Raw genomic sequence first — 24888 nt, forward strand, 5'->3', positions numbered from 1 at the left:
ACATCGCATCTTTGCGTTGCCACAAATGCAATTTGAAGGAGTGGATCATACAGTGTGTCTTTGAGAAAAAATGTTGATTGATGCCGTCTAGCTGAGCTTGGCAGAAAAAACAAATTGTCCTCAAAATTCTAAAAAATTTTTGCAAGGAAAAATAAACATGGAGGATGAGTTTTGAACTCCAACAAACATGTGGAAATTTTTCCAGCTACATCTGTGATGGTCGAAAAAACGCTGGTTGATTTGGTGTGGAATGACCCTTATATTAGCGCTTCGCTGCCATTTCTGCTTCATTAGCATCGACGAACTGGTTAGGAGCACATGTTGACGCAGTTGTCCCTATATGCATGTAGTGTCGGTTCTTTGTACACACCATGAACTAAAATTTTATGACAAGAGCGGTGTGGCTTCGCGACGCTTCTTATCATTATGAGCTGCTGCGCCTTCAGGCGCTGAAATTGATTCAGTGAAGGCAAGATTCGCTATACCGTCCAGCAAGTGCTATTTCTTAAGTAGAAAGACAAGGATTCATCAAAATGGCAGGGAGAACTTCAGAACAACATTCTCGAAGTGAGTTTGCAATGCAAGTTGCGAGTCGCTCATAGTAATAGTATGTGTTGAGGCTTGTGCAATTTTGTGTGCACTGCAACTTCGTAAATATCATGCCACAGTTCGTTGAGCATGTTGCCATTTCTCGGCACATTTTTACACATCTCCTGTGTGATGTGTGCCTTGTTTCTATCAACACTATGAGGCCCTGCTCTGTGCGCTTAACTGCACACAGTCGAACCTCAACATAGCGAAGTTGTACTTGCAGCAAAAAACTTGGTTTATTGCGAATTTCATGAATTCGAGGTTTTAAAGTTTCAACATTAAAAACAACTTCACAAATTCCCAGAACAAACGTGGTGGATAGTATCTCGTTAGTAAGGACTTATAAATAAATTGCAAGAAGGTAAAGCCATAATAGCGAGGTTATGAGCACCAAGAGCAATGCATTGACGTGGCTCACGGGGTACGAGATTTGCGTGCATTGCATCACGTGGGAGCATAAATCTTGAACGTCACGGCTGACTGCACTTAGGGCCCACAGCCGGCGCCCAGAGATCTGCCATATAAACAACTGCACCCAAGGTTCTAATAAAGAGTTCAACTAGAACATGTTTGTTAATTACTTTCCGAAACTGCGTCCACCTCACTTAAAAACTCCTGCACAAACGCTACGTTTGCTTCGCTCATAGCTCTTCTTAAATAAAAAATATTGCGAAGGAGGTGAGATGTAGGCGAAGGATATATTTACAAAATATTTACAAAGAAAGCTAGGGCAAGGGAACATGTCTGATCTGGCTAACGTGCAGGCATCCTCATCATCGTCTTCATCGCTCTGCCAAATCTCGCAGTCATCCATGTATTGATCACTCCGTAACATCACCCGGTGGCAGCAGAAGCGCTACCCTGGTGCTTGCTACGAAGGTGAAGACCTAGAAGGGCAATAAGGCTTCAGCTGGCAAACGTGAAGAACATCAGTTGGTAGCGAGGAGGTCGAAGAAGCAGGACTCAGGAGTATAATCTAGTAATTGATGTTACCGAGCTGATGCAGAACCTTGCAGGGCCCGGTGTAACGTGGAAGGAGCTTCTCTGACAGGCCATGGCGACCGTAGGAGGACCAGAGAGCCAGGTCTGAAGTGCACACTTCTGTGTTGGCTGTCGTAACGGGAGTTTTGAGATTCTTGCGAAGCACAGAGTCGATCATGGGCAAGGTGACAAGCTGCACAGACTTGAGCAACGACGTCACTGGCGTATTCAGTAGGCAAGTGAGGAGCCGACGGAAGGAGAGTCTCGAATGGCAATGCAGGATGTTGGCCAAACAGTAAATAAAACGGTGAATATCCAGCGGTGTCATGCCATGACGAATTGTACTTGAAGGTAACAAATGGTAACTTGCTGTCCCAGTCACGGTGATCAGGTGGAACATACATGGCCAGCATCTCAGCGTTCAGTTCAGGCACTCAGTCAATCCATTCGTCTGTGGATGATAAGCGGTGGTGAGCTTATGTTCAGTGTCCCAGGCACGAAGGATGTCATCTACCACTAATGAGAGGAAGTAACAGCTTGTTGGCAATGCCCTGGTGATTGCGAAGCACATGGCATAGTAAGTCGCAACCGCAACCCATTTATTTCCCGAGATGGACGGAGGAAAAGGGCCTAGAAGGTCAAGGTCGATGCGGAAGAATGGCTCTGCAGGGATATCAATTGGTTGTAGCTGGCCTGCAGGCAGTGCTGAAGGACGCTTGCAGTGTTGGCAGCATTTACAAGTAGTGATGTAGCAGCGCATAGAACGGTACATGCCAGGCCAAAAAAGCCAATGCCGGATGCAGGCATATGTACGCGAGACACCTAGGTGACTGGCAATTGGTATGTTGTGAAGCTGGTGAAGAACATTGGAGCGTAGATGGCGAGGTAGGACAGACAGAAGCTCCGGGCCATCTGAGCTAAAATTACAACGATACAGAATGTTGTCGTGTAGCTCAAACAGGCGAACAGAATAGTCTGGTGATGGAGCGGTCAGATGGTTGATCATGAGCTGTAAAGACATGTCTCGTCGCTGTTCAGTGGGGATGTCACTTGAAGCAAGGATAGACAGTATGCAGGTGTCTGAGTCAGGGTCAATGAGGTCGGGAGCATCGACAGGGTGGCATGACAAGCAATCTGTGTAGTGCGCAACAAGAGTATTCTTGAAGCCATAGTGCCCAGCGGCCGAGACGTCCAGACGGATCCTTGAGTGACGAGAGCCAGCAGAGGGCACAATGGTCTGTAATCACAGAAGTTTGGCCAAACAAGCAAGGTCTTAATTTGATGACAGTCCAGGCACTCATGTTCAGTGATGGAAAAGTTCCATTTGGACGATGAAAGAAGGTGACTGGCATAGGTGATTGCATGTTCCTTGCTGTGCTAGTAAGTTAATTAGGGTTTAATGGTACAAAGGCAACTAAGGCCATGCTGCGCCACTCACAAAACAAAAGTGAACACAATTTTAGAGCAGGTAAACCTGCATTGCATTATAGTTCGTGTAAATAACCAGTTGCCTCTAAAAAATAGAACACGTTAGCAAATGGCACTAGCGGGTCATATGCCAATAATAGGGCAGGGTATAAAGGTATATGTAAATTATACAGGTTGTGTAAAAGCTTCCGTTGCTGTGTTTCAAGGTGTGGACATGTTATAAGGATATGTATTACTGCAAGAGGTTCACTGCATTTTTCGCAGGTCGGCGGGTTTTCTTTTCGGAGGAGAAAGTTGTGCGTCAGATGTGTGTGTCCAATCCGAAGTTGACACAGGATCACCTCATACAACCATTGCTGATGAGTGCACGACTTCCACTCACCAATTACAGGTTTCGTAAGATGTAGCTTGTTGCTTGTACAACGGTCCCATTCTTGTTGCCATTTTGACATCAAGGCTTTCCTAATCGCAGTGATACCATCATTAAATGGAAGCGTTGTGTTTGTTATGTATTTGTGCGCTGCCATCAATGCACACCTATCCGCTGCTTCATTACCCAGTATACCAACATGGCTCGGTACCCAGCAAAACCTAATTGACCTGCCGTATTTGTTTAATGTTACCATGTTTAAAATATCCCCTTATCAGGGGTTCACATTCGGATTTCCTGCGAAGAGGTTTCAACGTGCTTAATGAATCGGTGTATATGATTGGGTTTTCGTGTTTTTCAGCGATGATCTTTTTAACCGCAGTCCATATTGCATAGACTTCAGCTGTGTAGACAGAGGCATGCTGTGGCAAACGAATACTTCTTTCCCAGTTTTTTGTCACAGTCCTCACGCCCACGTATTTTTTTGTTTTTGAGCCATCAGTGTAATATTCTATGTAATTTTGTATTTGTCTTGAAGAGCGCGGAATTTTTGTATGATGTGTTCGTGCGGGATGTCACTTTTCTTTAGAGGTACCAATGCCCACTCACATAACTGTATGAATTCGCCCCCGTCATTGCTGTTTAGCAACCTGAAGGAGCTCATTGGGAATGCTATAATCATGACAGTATTCCTCATATCGTAGAAGAAGAGGTCTAATCATGTTTGGTTTATTTATGTAGTGTAATCGTGAGTTGAATTGTGTGACAATGTTGTAGCATATGTGTTGTGGTGAGGACTGGATTCTGAGTATGTAGGAAAAAGTTAGTAGTGCTCTGCGATGCTGTAAAGGAGGTTCATTACAGTCAACATATAAGCTTTGGACAGGCAATGTTTTGTAAGCACCACATGCCAGTCGTAGTCCAAGGTTATGAACTGGGTCAAGTCGTCGGACGTAAGATAGTCTAGCTGAGCCATATATGATGCTACCGTAGTCTAATATGCTACGCACCAAAGTGCGGTAGATGCGCAGCAGGCATTTACGGTCAGAGCCCTAGCGCTTCCGCGACAGGACTTTGAGGATGTTAAGAGCATTGTTCGCTTTAATTTTAAGGCTATTTGTGAAAATTGTGTTCTTGTTTTACCGGTAGTGTGGCTTCTTGTAGCTTAAGAATGGGATCTGGTTGTAGGCCTGATTTTTGTGAAAAGACAACACTAATAGTTTTTTCAGTTGAGAAGCGAAAACTGTTTTCAGATGCCCACTGCGCGAGTTTGTTTAACATAATTTGTCGTTCACAGGTTTCCAAGTTTGATGCACAACATGCGATTTGTAGATCATCAACATATAATGAGTGTATTACTGAGGATGAAATTACATTACTGACAGTTCATTTTCACCACAAACACTGTTGTACTTAATACACATCCCTGGGGCACGCCTTTTTCCTGAATGAATACGCGTGACAGCATCATTCCTAAACGAACTTGAAATGTTCGGTCGGACATGAAATCGGCAAGACATCTGAGCATTCTACCGTGGATCCCTAAATTCACTGAGTCCCCTAGAATACCAAACCTCCATGTTGTGTCGTACGCTTTTTCTAGGTCAAAGAAAACAGTGAGACAATATTGCTTGTGCAGAAAGGCCGCACGTATCTCGTCTTCTAGCCGGACTAGGTGATATGTTGTGGAGCAACCTTTCTTGTACCCACACTGATGGTTATTTAGCAGGTTCTCTGTTTCAAGGACGTATGTCAATCTTATGTTGATGATGGCTTCATAGTACTTTGCAAGACTTGTGTCTATAGCTGGTTGCTGTTGTGGGAGGTTTTCCAGCTTTCAAGAAAGGGATTATCATGGCTTTCTTCCACTCTTCGGGCATTTTTCCAGTTTCCCAGATTATGTTGAAGAAATGGAGCAACGTCTCAACTGCTTTAGGGGATAGGTGAGCTAGCATTGCGTAATGTACCCTGTCCGGACCAGGTGCTGTTTTTTTGCCAGTAGTGAGTGCTCTGTTGATTTCTGGAAGTGTTAAAGTGGCATTATACGGTCTTTCTGAACTTCCTGTGGTCGGAAGCTTTAGTTTTTCTGCTAATTGCTTATGTTTTAGAAATGCAGCAGGATAGTTTTTTGAGCTTGATATATCATGGAAATGTTGCCCTAATATGTCTGCTTGTTCTTCTCTATTTGTTTGTGTGCCTGGAGGTGAGAGTATGGGGATAGTGTAAGAAGTGTAGTCGCCTCTAAACTTAGGAAGCTGATCCCACATTCGTTTGGATGTTATTGAGCTATTTATAGACGAGACATAATTTTTCCAGGACTGTCTTTCGGCTTGTCTGCGTGTGTACCTGGCTTTCGCTTTTGATTTTTCGAAAGAGAGTAGGTTTTCTTGAGTTTGGGGGGGGGGGGGGTATCGCCAAAAGGTACCCCATGCTTTGTTTTGTAGTTTTTTTGTTTCTGTACATTCCTTTGTCCACCAGGATTTCAGGTTTTTTCTTAGGAAGCCAGAGGATTGTGGGATTGTCTGTTCTGTTGCAGCAAGTATACAGGCGGCAATCTTGTCATTCATTTTGCCTATGGTAAACTCTTTTGATATGTTATCCAGAGTGGCCTTTTCAATAAAGAGAGGCCAGTCTGCTAGATGGAGTTTCCAACGGAGTGGTCTTAATGGTATGGAAGGAAAAGGAGATGTTCTTTTATTAATAGCAGGCATATGGTCACTACCATAGGGGTTGTCAATAACACTCCATTGAAAATTGCCAAAGAGAGATGGAGAGCACAGTGCCAGATCTAGGCAACTCATAACATAGCTCCTGTGCTTGGGGAGTAGTAAGTTGCCGCACCGGTGTTTAAAAGGCATATGTCATTTGTTAGGATAAAATCTTCAAGTGTTTGACCCCTGGTGTCAGTTGTTTTACTACCCCATAACATGTTATGTGCATTAAAATCACCGCCTATTAAAAATGGTTCAGGTTGCTGGTTTAAAATTAACTATAGATCTCTTACGGTAAAATGTGAATGTGGCGGAATGTATACTGAACAAATGATGATGGTTTTGTGAGCCAAAATGGTGACATGTCAGCATTAGTTGAGAGAGGGTTTGCCTGCCCAGATTCAGAGATTACAGAACGCTGGTTACCTGGAAAGTGAAATCTTTAGGGCCTGTCATAATCTTATTAATTGGGTGAAGGGTACTAATAAGGTAAATGGAAAATCAAGGGATTCCACGCACATGAAAAAAGACCGGTGGTGGTGCCATATTTGCACAAGTTTTGCATTGCTTGAAGAACCTGGCTAGAAGGTATGGGGCGCGTGTGATCATGTCTGCACCCAACAAGCTTGGCACGATTTGTTCTCATTTGCCCAAAAAATTATTCGGAAATGGCAAGGAATGCAGTTTCTGTTCTGAGAAGTTAAAAAATAGATACGTTATATGTAGATTTTCTGTTGTGTACAGGTTGCCCTTGTCATGTGGAAAAGATTATGTGGGTTAGACCGGTTACTGCGTGAACACAGGGCGTGAACCAAGTTGACATTTCCAAATTCCCTGAGTGCCTTCGCAAAATTTTTTGAATGAGACAGAACTTTGTTATATGTCAAGACGAGCTGACACCATGTTGCCCGATGCTCACTCTCTAGTAAGCATGTTGAAACAAAAGATGGTTTAATCCAGTTTAAATAGTAAGGTGCAGTGTTTATTTTATTTAAAATGAAAACAGAAGCAAGGTGTTAGTAAAATGCAAGAGTAAAATATATTTGAAAAAAAAATGGTAAAACCCATTTCAAATCGAGCCGAACATTTTCATATACCAATGAAAAGGAGATGCATACAGAAGCAGACATTTTCGAATATGAGCTATTTCTATCAACTGATAGCAAGCTCATTGGTATGAGGCCTGAACTTTGTTGCAACTAAAAGATTCTCTCTCAGCAGAAAGTCAACCTCAACTGTCCTGATATACTCTCAGCTCGTACACAACACTTCAGAGTTGGGTTGCACTGCTTTAAAGTTTATTTTCGTTAGGATGAGGGACACCTGCATCTCGGTGTTAGCGAACACTTTGTTTTTTTGAGTTCAAACTTCTTCAAAGAGGCGGCAGCATGCCTCTTTTCTTGTTCATTCCTCAATGCATGGATCCTTTCCGTTCTCGTCCTTTCACCATGCCTTCTCCCCACAGACCCTTTGAAGCATCCTTTTCGTCAGTTGTACAGTGAACTTTCGGTTTTTCGGACTCCCAACGGGCCGCAAAAACGTCCGAAAAATCGGGCAGTCCGATAAAATTAATGCATGTCTAACTGCCCTTAAGGGCTCAAATTGCCACAGAGACGTCCAAAAAAGAGCTCTGGACGCCTGCCAGTAAACTTATTAGGCATATCGATGCTAATAGTGTGACAGGAAACAGGGATGCACGCATGTATAATTAGGAAATACATACTGTGTCCCGTGGCAATTGCCCCTTCCCCGCTTGTTAAGCTTCACCGCAAATCTTCATATGCTTCGCTGCCTAACAATGCTGTACTGAGGCGAAGCTGACTTTCGAGAACCGGCATTATGCAAAGCATTGTTTTCCGAGCTTCGAAGCCAATCTGGGAGATTACAACGGCGGAGTTGGTGCCATTGCTGAAAGCAGCGAATCCTTTCAATGAAAAACATGGCACTACACGGCAAGAAGCTTAATAGCGAACGTAGATGCCACTAGGCTAGGCACTGCCACGGTGGTGGCTACGGCTGCCAGTGGATCTGCCTGCTAGAGCGTCGGTTCGAGGCGGTGAGATAATCAAAATAATGGCGGTGGTGGCTTTGATTAATGCCGTTTCGGGCCTGCAGTCGTGGCAAAAAGTCCGAAATATCGGTCGGCAAAGTGTTCTTGCATCCCATATTTCATATGTTCTTATACATTGACTCTATGGGGTACGTGGTGGCGCCGCGAAACCATGTGAATTATCGGGCATGTCAGAAAAATCGGGAGTCTGGAAAATTGGTTGTTGACTGTACTCTGCAAACTCCTCGAGCCGACGACACAGCGTCAAATACTATTTGATGCAATTTATCTGTTACTGGAGCCGGCATGAGCGTGACTTTTTTTCACTTTCAATAAACTTACAGCTAATTTCCCTTGATAGAAGCACAAATTATCTGCGTTTTCCCAGAATATTTCCAGACTATTCAAATTCCCTGAGAATCCCGTTTTTCCGGTTGGTAGACATCCTGGAACATTAGATTAAAGGAGCACTTATCATTAAAAGGTACGGGGGCTTTGCACTTGTCTTTGCATTGTAGAGTGTGTGGGTGTTGACCGTTAGCGGAAAAAACTGTTTGCTTGTTCTGGCATAAAGGTCAAACCCCAAGGGAGATTATGGAAGCTTTTCATATTGATAGGGAAGGGGAAAGATGCGTCATTGTGCCATCTGTAGCTCTTAGTAAAAAAGAATTGAGATATTTGGAAGAAAGTGTTTCCCGGTAGATTGCTGTTAAGTTTGATAGGGAAGTTTTCGATTGGGTTTATGGCTTTTTAAGTTTTGACGCGCTGGTTTTATCCACGTAATGACGCACTGATGTTTTCCACGTGTGTTTTGACAAGTCACCAGGATGGCTCCTAATGCGCATGCAGAGTCGCTTATTGTTGACATGTTGGCCTGTATTGGCCGGTATATATAAATGTGACTTTCCGCAAAATAAACTTCAGCTGTGAGTCAGCGCCAGTGTCGTGTTCTTCTTTTCCTTCAACCTTGTCTGTTTTGCACAGTTAATTTCCATAACATGAATCACCACCAACTCGCCTAAGTTTCGCTTTAGAATATCAGTCTTTTAGTGTTCAGCAAATGAGAATGCGGTAACAACATTTTCCCCTGGCAAACAAGAAATAGAATAGTGAGTTTCCTTTGAGGAAATTATTTTTTGTTGTCTGTTAGTGACTTAAGGTTAGTGACTTATTACGATTCATCCCGCATAGGCTCGTCTCTGCAAGAAGCGACAAACTTTATTTGATGAGCTAAATAATTTAGAGGCACATGCATTGATGATGGTTGCACCATCTCCCAAATAATGTTTGTGCAATTTGAGTATGCTAAATTTATTGACCGCTCAAACAGACCCTTTCAGTGGGAATGAAGTGATGTTGTAATAGTGGTCATAATGACACAACGATAAGAAACTTCACGTAGTTAGTGCTCAAGCATTTGAGAGTTGCAAGTTCAACATGTATTCGCAAGCATTGACATGCATTACAGGTTTGAAGGTGCAAATGAGTATACATAGCTACACTTTTTCCAATATAAGCATTGTTTGCATGCTTGATTTTAAACAGTGCATCTCAGAGACATAGTTTGTGTATGAGCTATACAGTTGAAAGAACAAACTAGCAAAAATTAAACGAGCGAGCAAACAAAAAGTCAACGCATGAGTGAGTGAATGAGTGAATGTTTTCATTGCCGAATACTCCGCGTCCAAACCTTTACAGTCGCCAATCAATTTTCCGGACCTTGCGGGGACGGAAAAATAGTCAGAAAAATCGAACAGTCCGAAAAACTTGTTCAGCCAAAAAAATAAAATTTATTAGGCTTAGAACAGCTGAAAAAATCTCTAATAACACTGTGCCTCGTACTATGCTTGGAGGCGATCAGATTTGCTTGGATTTGCGCAAGAGTGACGTCTCCGCGTACAGTCTGACAAGACTGTCACCGCATGGGCAATCTGCGATCTCCGTTGCCGGAGATTGCAGGAATGAGCCATGTTTCTTTACATCACTTAGGTCTCGCAAAAGCACACGAGATAGTGCTGATCACACAAATGCGAAGCCGCACAAACCAGCGTCTCCTTTATTTTTTCAGTGCCTGGGCGAACGGTCTATTCAGCCCGTCGGGTGCCTGCCCCGCGTTGCTACCGGTTGCAGCTGCCCCGTGGCGGCATTGTGCGAGTAGAATACAGAAAGCTGGCTCTGACCGGCCGCACGCAGTACTAAGTTCACGAATTCGTGTTTGCATCCGTGTTTTTCTCATGCTTTTGCAGATGTGCATTCCACATGCAGTCTGTCCAGCGGCACTGCTGGTGTGAAACTTGCATTCATGTTTTTTTTTTTTGGGGGGGGGGGGGGGGCTTTTGCAAGCACATGTTCTGCAGGCCTCAGTATGTTTGAAGCCCAAGGCAACAATTAAACAAAGCATGGCAAGTATCACTAAACGTGACCGTGCTGCAAACAAACAATCAACGAATGCTTGCACCCCAATAGCAACGCTGCCTCACGACCACCGCCATGTGCAATGCTGGCCACACCAGGTCCCGAAGCTGAATAATCGGAGGCCATGGATTCTACAAGTGCGAGCGGTGAAACAACAGACAATCATGCTGTACAGTGCCAGAATGAATGTGTGCACAAGACTGACCAGGCTGCCCTATGCGACAAAAGAGTCAAGGTCAACAGTAATTTGGCTTCTACATTACTGACTGCCGAAAAGGCCAAATGGAAAAGAAAAATCTGAGGAGCCAGATACTGTGACTACAGCAGACCGTTGACAAGTACAAAGAGAAGCTCAAGAAACTGCAGGAGGATTCTTTGACAGCAAACATTTCCTACAATAGAGAAAGAGCAGCAAAAAAAAGAGGCTTCAGCTTTGTTTCTTGTGGATCAAATCACCTATTACAAGAAAAAAAGGCCTACCTGGTCAGAAAAAACCATTCAACATACATATTCGAGGGAAGATGCTTTTGAAGCTACTAGACCGAAAGACCGAAAGATTGTAACTACAAGTGGTGAAACCGACTTCAGCAAACTGCTGGAAGCTTGGCTGATATTTGAAACCGAAAACTTTGACAAACTGCAATCAATGGTCTGCTCACTCATTGATGAGGTGAGGGTAAAGGAAAAGCTGGAATACAACAAGCAACACGACTGCTTTGTTGGGCAAGCAGACATTGGACTAGAAGAGCAAAATGGCAACCTTGTCTTAGCCAATTTGCTCTTGTGCTTTGGCATCAGTGGACTGACAACAGCATTTTGAATTCCAGTTGCCTACTATTTTACAAAAAGACTAACTGGGCCCCAACTCCACAAGTCGCTGATTTTTGTCATGCAAAAATGTGGAAGCCTGTGGATTTAGGATTGTTCACCTTGTCATGGACAATGATAAAGTGAATGTGAATTGCCTGAAACTGCTTGGAAATGGCCTGCTTACCTACTGAATCGAACACCCCTGTGACCGCAGCAGGCTTCTTTTCATGAGCTTTGACCCGTGCCATGTGCTGAAAACGTGACCTCACAGTTTCCATCGCGTGACTTTGGTTCGAAAGGTAAGATTTCCGCTTCACACATAAAAGACCTCTATGAACTGCAGAAAGGCTTGTCTGTAAAGCATGTTCGGCTTTTCAGCAGGAAGCATGTTTATCTGAGTAACACAGAAAAAAATTAATGTGGCAAGAGCCGTCCAGCTCACATCTCCAAGTGTAACTGCTGTCTTGGCACATCTCAAGGATCAGGCAGGACACACTTGTGCCCTGTCATTTTCAGCCACAGGCCCAACAATCATGTTCATGGAGAATGCCCATCGGTGGTTCGTGCTTCATGATGTCAGAAACACGACGCAGCACAACACAATAATTTTTTGGATGTCCGTCAATTCGATGACAGTGCTGATCTGTGGTATGAATGGCTTGAGATCACTTTCTTTATGTACTTAGAGGCATTAAAGAAAAGATCTGGACATGGCCGTAAATTCCTAACAGCACAACATATGAAGCAATTCTGTTAACCACCTATTCAACAGTGGCGTGTCAGATATTTGTTGACAGAAGGGAAGTTCTTTTTTGTGCTCACTCGAAAATTCAACAGTGATCCAATTGAATCCCTCTTTGGAAGTTTGCACTACTTTGTGCAAGAAGCTGGTGAGCAACAAACTGCTCCTTCAATTCACCCGGAGCCAAGACCGAGGTGGGCTGCTCTACCTGTTGGATCAACTTCTCTTTGTTCTGGACTCTTTACTTTCGCTGACCGTGCCCCGCAGGAGGATCAGACCTTGCAGAAGCCCCTGACTACCTTAGTGGTGAACGCCGTCCAAGCTCTTTGTGCTTCAAAGTTGCTAAAAAAGTGTAAGCGCAATGACAGCAACGAGCACAGGTTTAAGCTCCAGAACCTTATATCAGTTCGTTTCCAGGGCCGCTCCTCTGCAACTACGTATTCAATGTTACTGATAGGCACGACGCAGTTAAACATATCGCAAGAAAGCCCCTTTCGCGAAAGTACGCGAAACTGTGAGAGTGGCATATGCTTCAATGACATGTGGGAGCTTGCCTCTGCAATAAATGCTTTTATTTCCACTATTGAAATGGTCCAATAAATGTAAGCCATGACTCATTAGATTGATCTTGAAAACATGAACCTATTTGCGCAGTAATATCTGCATGCAGGTTCTGCAGAGCCTCACGTGTTACGGAAGCATGCGGCAGAACGCACTGTTTTTGTTTCTGTTTTTGCACCATAACGATTTAACTGCTTTAACTCTTTCAGGGTCAATGATGTAAATATACAGCGCCAAAATAAAAATAGTCAAAAAGTTCAAAATAGTCGATGCTGTATATTTACGACACCGTCTGTACATTTAAAAAGCACACCAATTTCCTAACTTTTCTTTTCTGTCATGTGCTGCCACTATGTGGGAATACAGGGAATTTTTTTCGTACACCTCCCTCTCTAAGTTTTAGTTGCGTGGTTTGTTTTAGAGCTAGTTAGCTCCCATACGTCTATATACTACCGCTTGCGCATTGGTGCGCACGCGGACGGACGGCGGTTCAGGTTTTGTTCTGCGGGCGGTTTCGGCTTCTTGTGCTTGCAAAACTGATGGCTATCGTTACTAATCGCTCAAAGGGCAACCACTTCTTTCTCACTCATTTAGTGCTTACAGGGGTGCGCATGGAAAGGATACCACCATGCATGCTTTCCGTTTCTTTTTTTCTTTTTTAGACTCACGAAAACTAATTGCCTCTGTTTGGCAATAAGATGATTAGCAGAAAGTTTGTCGCGTTTTGTTTTTTTCACAGGCACACAACCACATAGTTTTCTTGAGTGAGTGCCCCTATGCACTTCGATTACGCTATGGCTGTACAGGCGCCGACAAAAGTGGTATACTCCACGCAGCGGGAGCTGGAGCAGCGGCGCACTGCATCACGGCGCCATCTACATTGACACGAGTCAAGTGACATGCCTGCAAATAATAAAGGGCACCCATTGGCTGTCTCGATCCCAGATGCTGCCTGTAGATGGCGTTGCGATGCCGTTTGCTGTTGCTCCGGCTCTCGCTGCGTGGAGTATACCACTTTTTCCAGCACCTGTACATATTAGTGTAAGAGCAGGAACATTTGAGTCTTGCGAAATATTCTCGTGTGCTCAGTTTCAAAGCCTTGAACTATGCGTATAACAATGCATCAAACTTTTTATTCTTATAACTTTATTTCCTTTTTTATTGTTGTTATTCATGAATGAAAAATACATATATACCAACGCAAAACATTTTTTTCACACTTTACGGTCAACCTAGAAAAATTACGGTAAATGTTTTTCAAAATAAGTCCCTAAGAAGAATTAGAATCTGCAATAAAAGAAATCAACCCTGGGCGGTGGCATATGGTGAAAAACATTGACCCTCAAAAGAGACTGACATTGACCCTCAAAAGGGACTGACAACTGGCCAGAATGTGTTGTAAGACATTGATGGAAACGAAATGACGATGATTTATAGTGATATCGATTCCAGCACGCTGTTCACAATTTAAGTAGCAATTATAATTTTAAATTGGCAAAGAAAGTCTCAAAAACCAGCAAGTGGCAAGACTTGGCGATGAAATCTTGATGCTTCAGATGTATTCTATGAGATTACTGTACGTAAGTTGAGTGTTATTAAGTAGAGCATAATTATTGGTTAAAATTGCAGTTGGTATATTATTATAGACTCGCGCATTATTCTATGCTTCGGAAACCAAAAACACACACTTGGCTACGGCAACACATTGAGCTCTGTATGACGAGTAAAGGCGGCATTTCGCTTTCGATCCGATTGGCTTGATTTTGACTAGTTCAATAGCAAAGCAGTTGTACAGGAAACCACGAAAACACGTAGCTATTATCATCGAAGTACTTCAACGCTTTGGAAAACATGAATCACAGGAACATCGACTTGATAAACAAAATCATACTTTGTTACAGCACGGCCACACTTGTCACCTGCCTCCCACTAATAATCCGCCGTATAATCACTATCATGCTCACCTATCACTGTTTTCAGCATGCTTCCAGTGAACGACTACATCCTCACTGCAGATCAAAAAATTCTGATAAAAAATTTTCCATGACGTTTTCCACATTAGCCCTTAATGATTAGACACTCTGGCCGGTAAGCTTTCCATTGCAATAAAAAAAATAAAAAATGGTACCATGAAAATTGGTTGTCAGTCTCTTTAAGTTTTAAAATGATGGAATCGCAAGGTGCAGCTAGCTCTACATTTTCTGGCACCAGCTGCAGTTTCCTTACATTGGCAACAAATGTAATTCTCAAAGACTTTACGAAGGAAACGCGGGATCACGTACTGCTTTGGAAGCAGTCTGATGATATTACGGGCTATTTAGCACATGCACTCCCCTGGATTGCGTGTAGTCTGCTACACGAGTAGACGGTAGCACCCACCGGGGCTCTTTCAGCGCCCAAGCTTTCCGCATTAGCTGCTGGCAAACACTGCTTTCAAAAATCTACTCTCAGATAAGTGGACATAACAGTGACATAACAATTTTCCACGCATTGGATTTCAACTGGCCCGTGCTCTTGTATCGGCGCAGCAGACAATGCGCGAGTGCATGGAACAGCAATAGCTGCGAATGACACATGCCTCTAAAATAGGCTAGTTGCCCAGAGCAACAAGTGCTTCAGGGTTTCTGTTTAGAAAAGTTCTGATTGTACATGAAACAATGCAAATACAGTCGAAAGCTGAACCATTTAACACCTGCAGTACAGTTGGGGCCTGCATTTCCATGAGGGATGGTGGTCCTACTCTGGCGGTGGCACATGGTAGTGGCCGACGGCAAGTTCCCTTTGTTCTCTCCTTTTTCCAGTCACCAAAAGATAGAGGAGGTGATGCACAAGCACACACAAAGATGCGATGTCGTCTCTGTGACACACCTGCTCTGTGGACACACCACGTGCAAATAGCAACCGATACCCTAAAATAAATGAATAAAAATGGATCCTGCATTAAGTGATTATGACGATAGTGCCGACAGGAAAAAAAATAATGAAGAAAAAGCACCGTCCCCAAGAGCATTTTGTCAGCCAATGAAGAGCGGCCATGGCCTCCGAGACTAGAGGATGTCACACGCTCTCTATTGAAAGCGTGTGTGTCCCGACATTGGAGGCTATAGAGTGGGCCAGTGGAAGCCGCGTGCGTCTAAAAGTCGTACAAAAATCCTTCACATGACCTTATCTTAGGTGCCTAGAGACAGGATCGTTTAGAGACTTCTCCCGAGGCGCCATAGTGGCACCAAGCAACGCCGTGCATGTTCATTCATGACATGATCGCTCTCTGGCCTGCGTCCCGCACCGACCACGCGTTGTTCGACGTTGCTTATGTGATTGTGCTTGTGTTGCTTGTGTGTTGGTTGTTGGTTCTTGTTGGTACTTGGTGAAAATCCGCGAGTAGTGGTGGTGTGGCAGTACCAGAATCTGTATTGTATGACCCGAGTTCCTTGAGAATCTGGCAGTGGTGACGATTGAAATGTCCAAGTGGCCTAGCACCTAGGCAGTGCAGTCCAGCAAAAGGTGATGTGGCATCGCTGTGTAAGCCTTCGCTGAACGGATATCAAGGGATATTCTGCTCTCTACAAGTCACGTAAATGTGACTGAGTTGACTGCCCACTGTTCAGCGCTGAATGTGTGGCTTGTGTACTGTGCTTGAAACAAGTGTTGCAGCCCTGCAACGGGGCTGGTGGAGGAGCAGAGTGGTGCAACGGCTCCAGTTGCATGTTCACAGAAGACATGTGCTCCTGTTTTGGTCTCATTAGCTGTTGCGAGATTGTGGTGTGCTCCTTGCGTAGTATGAAGTTTACGACGCTAACACAAAGCCTGTTCAGGTTATTCCACGCTAGATGTGATTTGCATGACGGTAGAGTTTGAAAACAAGACATACGCCTGTGTTCTTTGCATTTGTGCGTTTTAAATTACTTTCTATTGTGGAAGTCTCAAATTTGGATTACACATAATACGGCCTGTATTATGTGTAATCGAAATTTGAGACTATTTATGACTGATAAGTGGGCTACGCGGCCTGTGTGAAACAGCTTTTTGTTGCAAAGCTCTTCCATGTGGTAGACTGATGCCTAGTGCACGTTTGTTTCTGTACTGTTGTAAGAGCAATTTACTATGTTTATTCTCTACTGCACCTTTGCCACATTAAATTTCAGTCACGCAGTGAAGCCAGCGAATGTATTGCGGTGAAGCATACTGAAAGTGGCTTTCACCCGGCATAGTATGTCCACTTATTAGGCGTCCCGGTGTGCACAATGTGGCAGAAGACGGCAGGTGCGCGAGTGTACAATTAAAGAACACATTATGTCCAGTAACAGTGGCCCTTTCCACTTTTAGTATGCTTCACCGCAGTACAATGCTTAGGCTTCATCGCGGAACATCGTTGTATAGTGGGAAAGCTAATATTAGAAAGCCTAATTATGCAACTTTTTTACTTATGTAGCTTGCTACACCGCAATACAGGTGTGTGATGCGGTGAAGCGCATTGATAGTAGTTGGGGGTCGGAACTAAACATTGTGCAGTAAAGCATGCTAAGAGTGGAAAGGGCACATAAGGTTACGCTGTGCTCACTATCTTGAAGTGCATAATTTGCAAGTGCATCTGAACTCATAGTAAGCTTCACTGCATGCCCATTCTTTGTTGTCATGTTCAAGTTCAAGGTTATTCATCAACGATGCCAGTTTTACAAAGAATTGCAGACAAAATTAGCACAACACAGGGAGCCCCAAAGTTAGAAACTGTCAGGGGGACTCCCATACATGGACAAAAAAAAAACGATATACAGATCAAGCATTGGTTACGGTGACTTTACAGACAATTTGATAAAGATAAGGAACAGTGCAAAAAAACAAGAAAATATAAAGCTGTTTAGTAAGACAAAAATTGCAAGGAAAACTTCTGTAGTGAACAAGCAATGCAGGTTTACAATACAATAAAAATAGGAGTAATATAACAAACATTATAACATTATTGACAAACATGAAATTACAACAAATTCGCAATTTGGCTTTAGAAAGGGAAGATTTACGGAGACAGCTCTTTTATCCTTGAAAGAAAATATTGTGTTAGCTACAGACGATGGGAATTTCGCCCTCTGGATTTTCAGTGACTTCAGCAAGGCCTTTGATTGCCTCAATCATGACATTTTTATATCTAAACTTTCTACGTATGAAGTTCACGGCGGTCCCCTTGCCTTGATGAAGTCATACTTGAAAAATAGGACTCAATGTGCATGTATTGATAATGTACAATCTTTTTTCTTGTCAATTAAAAATGGGGTGGCACAAGGAAGTGTTTTGGGCCCACTATTATTTAACCTATATGTTAATGACTTAGTAAACATTGATGCTACAGTTGATTTCTTTATATATGCAGATGATAGCACTTTGGTCTTTACTGGAAAGGATGCGAACAAACTAATTGTTAGGTGTAATGCACTGCTATGTAATATGTATGAATGGTCACAGTTAAATGGAATCAGAATTAATCCTGGCAAGACGAAAGCTGTTCTTTTTATAGCAAGAAATAACATTTTTGAACTTGAACCATTCAATAACTTTAGATAAAAATATTGAGCTAGTTAACCAACATAAGATACTTTGTATAACTTTTTCCTGTCATCTAAATTGGGATGCTCATTTTATCAACTTCGCAGTAAATTTTCTGCAGTAGCTGGGGTGCTGGCTCACTGTAGAGCTCTCATGCTGGTAAAAACCAAGTTACAAATTTATCATGCATTGTTTTCCTCCCAATTTAATTATTGTAGTTTAGTATGGGGGACCACAACACAAACAAATATGAATAAGATACTTACATTACAAAAGGCGCTCCTCCGGCACATTGCCAGTACCAATCCCCTATCGATGACAAAACCATTGTCAGAGAAATACGAAGTTATATGGGTAGATCGCTCTTACGAATATCGCATTTTACATATGCTTAATTTTGCAAAAGAACAGTTACGGAATTGGCTTACATCCATGGCAGCCTTGCAGCACCATAAAATACCAGTACATCTCAGAAATCCTGATCCTTGGTATGTACCACATTTTCACACTGAATACAAATTACAATTTAATAAACACAATTTACCAAAAATCCTTAATAATTATGCTGACACTGCTAATTTTTCATGCAGAGAATTGAAGATGTGTTTTGTTCACATGTAAACATATATATTTCATGCATAATGATTCTAATTGTGTGGTGCCGTTTGATGATTTTTTTCCTAATCTTATTGAATATCTTTGAATGTTTGCTTCTGTATCGCAAGACAATTATCCTGTCAATAGGCTTATACTTGAATATGTTATAATTGTTCTTGTGCGGGTTGAACTGCTTTTGAACTGCATGATGTTGTACTCTCTGTTATCGCCCTGCCATGTACAACGTCTCTTCGGTCCAGTCAAGCTGCTTATGGCAGCTTTTAGCACAAGAGGACGTTTCTAATGAATACTAGAAGAATGAATAAAGTTGAAGTTGAAAAAAATATAACATGTATTATAGCTAAGTCAATTATTATTACAATCACAAAAGTCAGTTGCTGGAATGAAGAGAGTTGCTGCACAAAATATTTCTTAACTTGGTTCTTGAATATATACTCTGTGGGGCATGATTTAATGGTATGTGAAATAGAATTCCAGTTTGATTCCCGTAAATGTGGTAGTGAACTTACCATAGCTTGTGCGCACTTTAGGTAAAAGACGATTATCGAGTTCAGAGAACCTAGTAGTGTTAGTATTTACAAAAGTTTCCATAACAAAGCCATCTATATGTGCAATATTACGAAATAACTTACAGATCACAATTGTTAACTTGAACTGAAAGAGCTGATGCAGAGGATTAATGTTTAAACAGCAACAAAGTGGCGTTGCATTGGATAGAAAATGGCTGAAAGTCATGAGACGAAGCGCCTGATTCTGCAGGCGTTGAAGTTGGCTGAGGTGAGTGAGGTATGTGTTACCCCAGGCTGATATGCAGTAAGATAAATGGCTGTGAATGTGTGCATGATAAGGGGAATGGATCATGTGCAGCTGAAAATATGAGTGAATTTTGATTATGGCACGTATTCCAAAAGAAATCTTACGGACAAGTGACTGCGCATGAAGATTGAATTTCAGGTGCCTGTCTAAAACTGCGCCAAGAAACTGTGTGCTATCAGATATTGGTATTAAGTTGTTGTCAAGACACACAGACATAGATTTCTAAATTAGTGTCGGGAAGGAATGAAACATCATAAAAACCGTTTTTAGTGGATTGATGCACATGTTCTTTGGACACCAGGAAGTTATGTTATGCAGATCGTTAACATTTCGCTGTAGCTCGTCGACATTATTAGTGCAAGTAAAAATAGTCGTGTCTGCATTGTCATGTTTGGAGTCGGGCATGAAATAGATGGTAGCTGGCCCATGCCGTCACCAACTTATCCATGCTGAGGATGTTGTTGAAGGGAAGGACTGCTTCTCATCGAGAACGAGGAATATGGGTTTATTTACAGTATCTACATAAGGATGTTGCAGTTGATCAGTCTAGCATGACTGCGAGAGAAAGCACCCTCAGCAGCCGCACAACAGCTGCTTATAAACACTCTGTCCTCCCTAGATCCCTAGGTGAGGGAAACACGGCAGTTCACCGCCAATTCGTAGCGTCCAATGTCATCGTAGTCGACCCACCTTTTAGAGGGAGAGTTACACACACTTCCACACAGGTTTTACTGACCCCGCCGAAGTCAGTGGGTTCTTGGAGACACGGGGCTTGGCCCGGGCAGGCGCCTCTTCATCCCAGTGTTGACCCTGCAGAGAATGGCCACTGCGTCCATCCATAACTTCTAAGCCGCGTGAGACGGCCGTGCAAAATATCTTCCAGGGGCTCCCCTGTTTCAAACAGCGGACACGGCGAATCCATGAACAATGCTTGGTCTGCTGACCGCGTTTAGTCATAGCGGCGCCGAGGGGGTGTTGACGCGGCACATCATCGTCCCTACGAAACAAGTCACCGAGGCAGGTGGTGAAGGTTTCCGTGGTCGCTTCGGGAAGCTCGCCATGCTCGCAGCTGCAGCTGGGTGAGAAAACTTTGCATGTCGGCACCTCTGCAGGCCGTTCCTAACAGCTCCTCTATGGCCCGGAAAATCTCTACTGTCTAGCGCTGACGACCGCTGGGCAGGAAGAGAACGGCTGGTGGCAAGGGGCTGTTGCCTTGGCTTGCAGCGACCACTTGTGCAATGATGTCACCGCCCCAAAACATCCAACAAGGACCGGCAACTGCAAAACGAACCCCACAACACGGCTCTGTGCCGAGATGACATATCTTGGATCTCACTTTAGACCTGCTAGGCTTCAAAGAAAATATAAATGCAGAAACAAAAAACGCTGCATTTCGCTACGGCAATTTTTGAAGCAATTTTGTGCTCACAAATTGAGCAATCATGGAGGGAATCCTGCTAAATGAGGGGATCTTCTTGGCTTAACAAAATTAACAATAACAACCCTAAAATTTAGGCGGGACCCTTGAACGCAGAATTCAAATTAGCCTGCTCAAACCATCCGCATTGCTATGCAACTTTCCCTTCTTATATCTAATGGAGAAGTTGTACTCTTGGAGAGTGAGGCTCCATTGGAGCAAGTGGCCATTTTTGTGTGACATTTGATCGAGCCATGTCAGAGGACAGTGGTTGGCAAAAAGATGAACCTCGCTCCGTACAAGTAACACAACTTCAGGGCTGTCCGAACCAAACAAGCACATTCCTTCTCTTAAGCGCTGTAGGCTTCCTCTCTTACAGTTAGTTTAGGGCTGGCATAGAGGATAGGATATTCCTCATTATCGTCACCAACCTGACTAAGTACCATGCCCATACCTCTGTCACTTGCAGCGCACTGAACCATGAATTCTTCTGTGTAGTCTGGCACACGAAGCACAGGACGAGAAACCAATAGCGTTTTCAAAGTTTGGAAAGCGTTCTCTTTGTCCTTATCCCAGTGCACGCTATTCAGTGCTCCCTTTTGGAGGGCGTCCGTTAAAGAACTTGCTATTTGCAAGTAATTCAGAATGTACCGTTGATAGTACCCCACAAGTCCCAAAAATGAACAAATGTCTGTCTTCATGTGCGGCTGTGAAAATTCTCCAATCGTAGCTGTTTTCAGCTCGGCCAGCCACCTCATGCCCTGACCGACAACATGGCCCAGAAAAGTAACCTGTGGGCTGCCAAGCCTACACTTTTCCGCTTTCATCGTTAAGCCGGCTTCCCTTAACCGTGAGAACACCTGTTTGAGGTGCGGTACATGCTGTTCCCAGCTGTCCAAAAAAATTGCTACATCATCAAGATACGGCAAGGCGAACTACTGCAAGTCTTTCAGGACAATATCCATTAACTTAGAGAAGCTAAACGGCGCATTCTTCAGCCCGAAGCTGAGTGTGAGAGGGCGAAAGGTACCTACAGGTGAGATAAATGCGGCATAGCGGCTGGCACTTTCTGAAAGGGGAACTTGACAGTATCCCCGCACAAGGTCTATAGTTGAAATGTATTTAGCAGCGTTAACTCTTTCAATTCGTTCCTCAATGTTGGGCATCGGGCACACCTGATCCCTGATCTGCTGCACACCTGATACCTGATCTGCACACCTGATACCTGATGCGCTGTATCTCTGCCTCCATAATTTCTCTCTGTCGTGGAGACACCCGGTAAGACTTCGATCTTATGGGTTCGGGGGAGGTCAGCTCTATTTCATACGTTATTAGCTCGGTTTTACCTGGCCGATCACTGAATCTGTCAAGATGTTCACCTTACAGCCCTCTTAGCTCATCTAGCTGCTCGGGTTTAAGAGAGTGTGAGCTTACCGAATGGTTTACTTCTTCCAGGCTGATTTCAGAGTTGGAAGTCGCCTTACACTCGTTAAACTTGGTACTAGTGTCATCCTGCTCCTTGATGGTACAGTTAACGACTCCGCTCCACTTATGTACGGCTTCATCAAATTGCAGTGGTATATCCTCACCTCCTTCCTGCGACCGGGCATTTTCAGAGCATAGTTAGTATCTGAAAGTTTGTGCAACACTTTAACAGGCCCGTCCCAGTGAACTTCAAGCTTGTTCTTTCTTGAAGGTTTGAGGATCATTGCGTGGTCTCCAGCGTTAAACGTACGAAGCCTTGCGTTCTTGTCGTAATAGAATTTGGCATTTTTTTGAGCTACTACCATGTTCTTTTCAACTAGTTCTTGGGTTGCATTTAGCCGTTCCAGCAGATTTAGCATGTATTCTACCACTGTTGGAGTCTCCTCTTTCCTCCCACATCTCTCTTAACATTTTCAGTGAAGAAAGGAGTGTCCTTCCATACACTAGTTCTGCTGGCGAGAACCCTGTAGCCTCATGAGGAATCGTTCGCAAAGCAAACAAAGTGGCCGGAAGACAATTCCCCCAGTCCTCCTTGTGTTCGTAACAGAGCGCCCGCAAAACTCGCTTAAGCACTGAATGCCACCTTTCTACACAATTTGATTGAGGGTAATAGACGGAACTGTGTATCAACTTTACCCCGCACTTTTGCAAGAATGTGGAAGTCAGTGCGCTGGTGAATACTGACCCTTGATCCGCCTGAATTTCAGCTGGAAACCCAACTTGTGCAAATACTGTCAAAAGCACGTCTACTACTTCGGTGGAGCAGAGCTCTTTCAGAGGGATTGCTTCTGGAAACTTTGTAGCCGGACACAGCTTGGTAAACAAGTACCTGTAACCCGATTTTGCTTTTGGTAAAGGCCCTACCGTATCTATCACAAGTAGTCTGAAAGGTTCTGTTATTAAGGGCAATACCTGTAGTGGAGCTTTCCATGTCTCTCCTGGTTTACCCGAGCACTGGCAGGCATCGCATGATCGTACAAAGTTTTCTATGTCTTTGAAACAGCCAGGCCACTAGTATTTCATAAGCAATCTTTCCTTTGATTTCTTTATGCCTAGGTGGCTGGACCACCCATTTCCATGACAGAGACTCAAAAGGTCCTCCCTGTACTTAGTAGCTGCGACTAACTGATCTAGAATCCTGCCCTTTCGGTCTCTGTAGTGCTGATATAACAATCCTCCTCTCGCATGTATCGTCATGTTGTGCCTAGCAATGCCTTCTTTAGCTGTGTGACGTAATTTAGCTAAGCTGTCATCATTCTTTTGCTCAGCTGCCAGTGACTCTCTGTCCATACGTAAGAGCTGATCGAAGTTCTTTGAGGCCGGTGATAATAACGACCCTGTCTCGCTTGCGATTGCGTCAGCTGGCTCTTCCTGCAGGCGTGAACTTTTACACCCTAGTGACACGCTCTCATTGAGCTGGTCAGCTGGCAGGCTTTCCTCAAACGTTTTTTCGTCCCTCAAGCCTAGCTCGGATTCGGTTACTGAAGTTACCTGTTTTGTTACTTCCGCTGGAGCAGCTTGTGCATTTTCAGCCGAAAGCGACGCGATTTTACGTGCTTGGCCTCGCGTCAGTGCCTGTACTAAGCCCTCTCCCAGTTTAAGTCCTTTGTCACGTAGTAACTGATCCGAACGATTCGAAAAAAATGTCGGGGTACTACAGCGACAAAATTGTGGAAACTGCAGCCTTGGTCACTAGCTCCCCAAACGGTCCACTGATTTTCACTTTGGCCATGGGCAGGCACCACACTGTGTTCCTCTACAACCTGGTTGATCCATGCTACTTCTCCTGTAAAGTCATCTGCCGTCACGTGAGACGGATGGATAATGTCCATAGTGGCGGCAATGTCTCACAGCACCCGGCAGGGTTTGTCATTAACTAGTAGGTCGTGAAGATATGGGCTTAAAAGTTCCACATTCTCGTCTTTTTCATTTGCGCAGGAAACAACTACGCTAGGCTTCCCGCAGTTCACAGCAATATGTCCGAGTTTGTGGCACTTATAGCAGCGGATCGGTCTGAAAGGTTCTAATTTTATTTTCTGCTCTTTTGGTACTGTTTCCCCATTTGATTTCTCCTCGCTCTTTTCTGAGGGCTTTTCCTCCACGTCTACAGGTTCCAGCCGTTTAGTCTGGGAACCATTTTTGAACGGAAATGGTTTCCGCGGTCCATTTCGACCGTCCCAATTTCCGTCCTCGGCATTCAGCTTTCTATGCGTTGCGTACTCTTCGGCTAATTCAGCCGCCCTTTCCACAGTGTGTACATTCCCTCTCTCTTGCACCCACAGTTTCACAGCTTGAGGGATGCTTTTGTAGAATTGCTCTAGACACACGCATTCAATGATCATGTTTCTGCTGTTG

General features: G+C 43.8%; 1 protein-coding gene and 1 pseudogene across 10 annotated transcripts in view; both read right to left on the reverse strand.

Moving 5' to 3' along the window:
* The window catches only part of LOC142566780 (uncharacterized), a 217358-nt gene that overhangs the window by 121573 nt on the left and 70897 nt on the right, over positions 1-24888 (reverse strand). The window lies entirely within an intron of this gene.
* On the reverse strand, positions 1568-24365 carry LOC142566766 (uncharacterized; annotated as a pseudogene).

This window comes from Dermacentor variabilis, unplaced genomic scaffold (assembly GCF_050947875.1).
Source record: "Dermacentor variabilis isolate Ectoservices unplaced genomic scaffold, ASM5094787v1 scaffold_13, whole genome shotgun sequence".
In the NCBI taxonomy this organism is placed as follows: domain Eukaryota; kingdom Metazoa; phylum Arthropoda; class Arachnida; order Ixodida; family Ixodidae; genus Dermacentor; species Dermacentor variabilis.